The sequence below is a fragment of the Opisthocomus hoazin genome, chromosome 21 (genome assembly GCF_030867145.1).
Source record: "Opisthocomus hoazin isolate bOpiHoa1 chromosome 21, bOpiHoa1.hap1, whole genome shotgun sequence".
NCBI classification, from domain to species: Eukaryota; Metazoa; Chordata; class Aves; order Opisthocomiformes; family Opisthocomidae; genus Opisthocomus; species Opisthocomus hoazin.
In genome coordinates this window covers 9,993,271-10,000,000 of record NC_134434.1, presented here as the reverse complement: position 1 = coordinate 10,000,000, position 6,730 = coordinate 9,993,271, and the positions used below count along the sequence as shown (strand labels likewise).

General features: G+C 49.3%; 1 protein-coding gene across 2 annotated transcripts in view; it reads left to right on the top strand.

Annotated features, from left to right (window-relative positions):
- The first annotated feature begins 6,523 nt into the window (after positions 1–6,523).
- The window catches only part of TEX2 (testis expressed 2), a 56,822-nt gene continuing 56,615 nt past the window's right edge, over positions 6,524–6,730 (top strand). Inside the window, exon 1 of one of the 2 annotated variants that reach the window (XM_075440669.1) lies at positions 6,524–6,618. The gene's annotated coding sequence lies outside the window, so the exon portion shown is untranslated. The remainder of the gene's footprint in view (positions 6,619–6,730) is intronic. The other variant, XM_075440670.1, reaches the window with a different exon arrangement.

Genomic DNA, 6,730 nt, shown 5'->3' with positions numbered 1-6,730 from the left:
GGAAGGTTTTAATACTGTCTGGAATCTGGATTTGATGTTCTAAAAGCTGCAGGTAAGACTATGTTTAGTTTACTTTTTCCCCAGAGCAGACTGTGCATGTACGTATCAGATTCCTTAATATATCTCACTGGATTAATGTGAAAAATAGATTACATTATCTATCAGCACTTGAAATTTTGACTTGGGGATTCTGGTCGGATAGATTACTGAGCAACATTTAATTAAAAGATTTAATGATACTGTGAACAAGATATAACTCGCTATTGAACACCAGGGAACAGCTCCTATATATGAAAAAACCCAAGGTCATACGGAGCCAGAGGCTGCCCAGCACAGGGTGATGCTCCTTGCAGTAGGCAGCAATATTAGATGGCTGTGGAAGCTGAGCAGAAGGGTCAGGTTTGGAGGCTGGACTATGCACCAGGTCACTAAAATTACAAAGTGAAGCTGAGCGGAGTATTCTCAGTGCCTTGCATTAGACATCTACCTTGGACGTCTGAGCTGAGAGGCTACTCTGCTCTTCAGTCACTGAGAGTCCTGTTTGGAACTGCCCTTTGGAGGTGCCTGTCCCTTTTCATTGTCTATTGTGGGTAGTCTAAGGAGCACAGAATCCCTGTTTAGCCACCTGAGCAATTAGCACAGTGAGATGTTGTTTAATATGGCTGTGTGCTGAGGTCTTCATCCTAAAGTGGTGTACAGTTAATGTTACTGGAGAGAAGGAGAACGCGAAGTCCAGAACAAGAATTCAGTTGTGGAGGCACTGAGGACTTTTGACTTTGGAGGCTGGGTCCAAATCTGTTTGAGAAATGGGCAGGACAGAGCTGTCACTGGGGTGTGTTTGGTTGTAGGGAGAGAAGGGTTGAATCTTGGCTGCGATTACATTGTGTGGATGGACAAGCACTGAGTGCTCTGTCAGAGGCAGTTCTGTAACATGGAAGCACATCAGTCCTGCGTTTGCTTTCAAAGCTGTGCTCATTTGCTCTGGGGTGTAACTGCACCTTTGTGTTCTCATGAAGCCTAGTCTCCTCAGCAAAGCTCAGTGTCTGACTTGCCCCATTTAAAAGAAGACCTTGCCCCTGTTTTATTCCAAAATGGTGGACTGGCTGGCATAGACATTTGGCTTTATTCTATGATATGCGGATATGGGCCATAATGATGCTACTGCTCAGTTAAAGGTTACTAATTACTGTCACAGGGACTGCAGTTCCTTACACCTTAGTGATGTTCATGTAAATAAAGGTTCTAGCAACATTCAGGTTTGAAATCGCACTGTCTAGATATGCACAGCAGCCTTACAAAAACAATGCATGGTGTTTACACCTTCAGAACGTGGGAAACGCCACGTGGGGTCCATCCATGCCAGTTCTACATCTCTGCTGCAGAAACCAAATTCTCTTCGGTGTTTTCTGCCTCTTTGGTAACTGAGAATTCACTTGATGCTGCAGTTTGTGATTCCATCTTACCAGGTATACGTTCAGCTCTGGATCAGATGTTAATGCTCTGAGAACAAAGACATCCAAGCAAGATGATGCTATTTTTATGATAGTGTTGATGTTTTGACCTCCTGCCAGCACAATCCAGGAACAATTCCCCCTAAGTCTATTGATGTGAGTCTTTCCTCGAAGGGGACACTCAGGAAGCCTTACCTGAATTATCTTTTAAAGTAGATTAGTTATATTCTATTAAACCCTATGTAGATATTCATATTCAGAATTAAGTGGTATTAATCTGATTTAGTGTACTTCACTCTGAAACTGAAGAAAGCTAAATCAAATGAAGGCCACTTTAATTCTGAGTAACAGCACTCATGCAGGACTCCAGTTTAACTTCACTAACTGCTTTCAAGTCACTTGTCATTAATTTGGATTAATTTTTCTGACTTTCCCTGTGAAGACAAGGGGCAATAAAATAATCACAGATGACCTGACCCTCCCCCCCCCCAACCCAAACATTATGGACCTAGCTCCTCCTGAATATCGGACAGTTGGTATGGAGTTCTGCATCTGAAGGTTGCCGTTCATTTCCAGTCTATAGTCAATGTTCTTTTCCCTTTACTAACCATTTACATTGAGCACACCAGTGTAGAACCTTAGCATCTGTCCAGGCAGGAGCAGAAGGGTACTGCTGGCTGGAGTTGATGTTCCTGTGGCAGAGCTGTGCATGTGGAAAAGCTGCAGTGTATGTGTCTGGTTTAAATATGTACCTTCAGCTGTTCTGTATCAGGAGTACTAAATTTACTTGTAGATTTAAAATAGATGAATGATTTGTCAGCTAAAAGGTCGGGACACATGCTGTTTATTTTGTGCTTTGCTTTTCCTGATTAATAGAAAATTGTCTGTAGCATCTGATAATATTGTCAAGGACTTCTGCTGTAATGCCTGCGCAGACAAAATGTAGAATAATGCCATTGTATCCCCCGTACCTTCCCCCAGCTTGGTGTTTTGTCACAGTTGCACTCTGAAGTACTCCAGCACTCAGCCAGCCTATATTCTAACTCACAAAGGTCTCTGCGGAGGGAGGGGTATTGACTTCTCCATCATGTGCAGATCAGATTTCAGGCTTTTAGAGTTTTGTGCATTTGCCAGGTACACTGAAATACCAGCTCTTGCAACCTTCATGTGACTTTGGCAGCGTGCACATGGCAATTCTGCATGCACCCGGACTCCCCTCTTCCCCAGAGACAGATGGCATCGCTGCTGTAGGTATGCACCAGCCATTTTCCCTGTCTGGATTCAGCGTTGGGGTGCGATTAGCCTATGCGAGAAGCATCAAGAAGGTTTTGCAGGCCTGAGAGAAACCAGTGCAAATTCACAGCATTTAAACTGTTTGACCTAGGCTGCATTGCAAAGCACCTCCCCTGGGAACAGGTCTGCCTCGGGTGCCACCTTGGCAGCACGGTCCTAGCTCTGCACGCCCTGCTGACCTTGGTTTAGCTCGTTCTGTGAATCCACTTGACCTCCTGGCAGCCATGAGGGAGGCAAAGCTGTTGTTCTTCTGCCAGTGCATCGGCCCACAGCTGCAGGGAGCTGGGTGGAAGTTAGAACCCCCGCTGGCTCTGGAAATGTGTCTTCTCTGAGCGTGAGCAAGGACTCGATGTGAGGAGTAGCACAGAGCTGTTTCTCCTTAGATGCTTGGCAATCTAGAAACCTTCAATAAATAAAATTGAAAAAAAAAAAGAGGGAAAGAGGAAGATCACAAGCACAGATGAGGAGGAGAGGACCTATCCTCAACTCAGCTTTAAAAATGAAGCAGCAATGCAAAAAAAATCCCACAGAATAATGTGCTTTAGCACAGGAAGCAACAAGAGCTCAGGTCCCAGGGGGATTCTAGAAGCAGAGCTGGAGCTAGGCTTGCCGAGCTGGCTGGGAGGCTCGCGAGGGGGATCTGACCCGGCTGTGCAACTTCATGCCAGCGGGAAGCCAGGCAGCAGTGCTGCTGCTTGGGGGCTGGCCTCAGCGGGTGGGGAGAAGCGACGGGCTGGAGGCTGAGACGGGCAGATTTGTGACTTACAAGGATCCAGGTCCAGAGACAACAGTGAAGCCATTGGGCAGGGGAAGAACTGGGAGGTGCTGAGGACACTATCGTTTCAGTGTCTGACAAGCAGGAGACAGGCACGCAAGCACCATGGAAGGAGCCGGGCATTCAGGGAGCTCGTGCTCCCCTCCGTACCCACAGTCAGAACCAGCTGAAGCCCACTGGGAAGCCTTGGCCGTGCGAGTGCTTTTTGGGTTGCTGTACACGTTGAGTGGGCTGGGAGGTTGGTTGGCTTTTTCCCTGCTAAGCCTCTTTCCATTGCGTTTCATATTGTACAGATAACAAACAAACGAAGTAACAGGAAAGCTGTTCTCGGGCATACACACAAAGCCACGTGTGCCAAGCTTCACGTGTCCAGCCACAGCTGCTGCCTCATTCGGTTTCAAGCTTCTCGGCACAAAATCGCGAGCAGGCCTGTCCTGCAGTTCTCAGGTCTTCCCCAGGAGATCCAACGGCAGCAAGAGGTTTGTGAAAACCACGTGGAAACCCAAATCGCATGTAACGTTCTCTTCTGACAAAAGTACAAGCTTTAAACTGTCCTGAGCTGTGAAGTTCTGATGGGGACATTACAGAGAAATGAACCAAGCCTCACAGTAGCTCCGGGAGAGAAAGATTACGTATTTTACAGCTTGCTCAAGCACTGCTTTTAAAAGGCATTTAAATGTCTCCCTCACATATTCTAAAAGATTAAAGTAATTTTTTTCAAAAGCAGCTCCTGACTACAGATACCTATTTCTAGAACCTGCGGGCCTGTTGCTCCTCAGAATGACTGTGTATTTATACATAGGATACTGAAATATTAAAAATGAATAAGCATTACTTTATTCTCTTGTCTTTTTGTAGGATGGGTGGAAGATAAATTATCCAACAAAAGAATTTACTCTTACAGCACTGAATGATTCAAAAACTCAAGAGATTCTTCCTTTTTTCCTCTTCTGTCTGACCAGGACTTGCCTTCAGAAGAGGATTCCCAAGGGGCCACGTACGCCTTGAAGCTCCGAGGCGGCAGGTAACCTGGTCAGACACAGCTCACGCCGAGTTTTTCCTAGCGAGCGGCTCCAGCCTTTGCTCAGCACGTACCACTCTACGGAGGAAGCCTCTGCCGAGCACCTAACTTCAGTGCAAAATATTTCTCTTGAGGTCAGGCCTTTTAGGCCTTTTGCCTAATTTAGGTGCAAATAGAGGGCAGAAAAAGCTCCAGAAATTCTAGTGAATTGTTTATAGTTTAACACAGCTAAAACCAACCTGTCAGTCACAGTTTCAGTTTAACACAGCTAAAACCAACCTGTCAGTCACAGTTTCAGCCACAGTCTCTGTTCCTGTGGGGAAAACCTGTTCTTAAAAAAACAACCATTATCTTATCTTCAGACTTTGGAAACGTTAACATCAGCTTTGTATAATGATTCAAAGGTCTACCTATATACAACGACAGCTGTGAAATAAACCTGTCCTAGATGATTGAATACACTTGTACATCTATTTAAAATATAATGTTGTCTTTTTAATCAAAAAACCCCTGCAGAATAAATAAAGGTGATGCATTAATGCTCACACAAAGCAGTCTTTTGTTGGGTTCTTTCAGTTCAGGGAGACTTAAGACTGCTGAGTTTGCTGCTCGGACATCCAGCAGCTTGAAGGACCTGGCCCTCCATTTGGTGAGCTCAGGGCTTTCCTCGCCGACGCAGACTTTGCTGGGTGCTGACCGCTCTCGGTCACCTCCGCTTTTACAGTTACATGCAGGAATCCTGGGTTTAAAAAGAGCTATTAAGGGCCTTGAAGAACCCAAAAATGCCTGGCGATAATTTGCTTCCACAAGCACTGAACTGTCCCTGAAATGTAAAGAGAAAAGCAGGATGAGTGCTACCTGCGCATGCTTTTGAACTAGACTGCAAAACCTACTACCCGCTGCATAATGCAATGCCTGGTGTCGCAGGACCCCAAACTGAGCCATAGCTGTAGGTAAGATAGTAACCTATTTGAAAATTAATACTGTATATTTAACGCTTTGCATTAGCTAGTTTGGAGCAATCTGAATTCTGCTCACCTGTCCCACTAGATGTTGGCTAGTAAATACATTAACTTTTGCCTCATCATCTCATAAAGCATCATCAATGTGAACACTGGTTTGAAATAGAGTCTGAAAGATCTCGTAGGATTCTTTATGCTTTAATTTGAACAGAAATTGTTAAAGAGAAGTGAAGAGAATTAACACAGCCCAATTAATCCACGGGGTAGCTAAAGACACCTGGGTAGCGAAGGCCAACATCAATCCGACCCAGTGCAGATGTTGTCATCTCATCATTCGCTGTCTGCAGAGCCAAGAGCGATTAAACGCAGGGAGAAACCAGTGGCAAAGCTGTAATTTATTGCATGAGACCATTAGTGGGAAAACAGCCTTCTGACAGAGAGAATCTTTTCTCTGCCTGCTCCCAACTGGGAAACGTGAAGAGCAAATAAAGCGACCTCCGCCGCGGTTCGTCTGCTCGCCCAGCCGCCTCGCTGGCGGGGCAACAGGTGACTGTCGGCCGCTTGTGCGGCGCAGCTTCGCGCGGCTGGCGATCCACCTCCCGCAGCAGCAGACCCCCCGCAGGGCCCGGCCGGCCAGCCCCGCCCGCGGCCCGCCAGCCCAGCACCCAGAGCGGCGGGGTTCGGCCCCCCCCCGGCACCGCCGGGGCAGTCGGCAGTCACGGCCGCTTCCCCGCTGACCGCGGGGGGACACGCTGTCACCGGCCCCCGCGCTGCTCCGCGCTTCGGGCAGGCGTTGCCTGGCGTCACCCCCTCACCGGCGGCGCGAAACTTCGGCAGCGAGCGGGCCGCCCGCCTCAGGGACCGGGAGCGGGAGCAGGAGCGGGACCGGGCCGAACCCCCCCCCCTGCACCGCCGCGGCGGGCCCTCGCCCCGCTCCGCCCCTCCGGCCGGCGCTGCGGCGGCTCCCGCAGGCCCGGCCCACCGCGGGGCCCGGATTGGCGGCGCCGGGCGGCCCCGCCGCTTCTCCTCCCCCTCGCTGCCGCCCGGCGCGGCGCTGGTGGCGCGGGCCGGGGGACGCCGGGGCCGCGCCGGGCAGTGCCATGAGCCGCGGGTAAGGTAAGCCAGGCAGGGCGGGCCCCGCCGCGCCGCCTCGGCCCGCTCCGGGCAGCGCCCGCGCTCCCGGCCGCGCCCGCCGGGGCGGGAAGCGCCGCCGCAGCAGCCCCCGGCG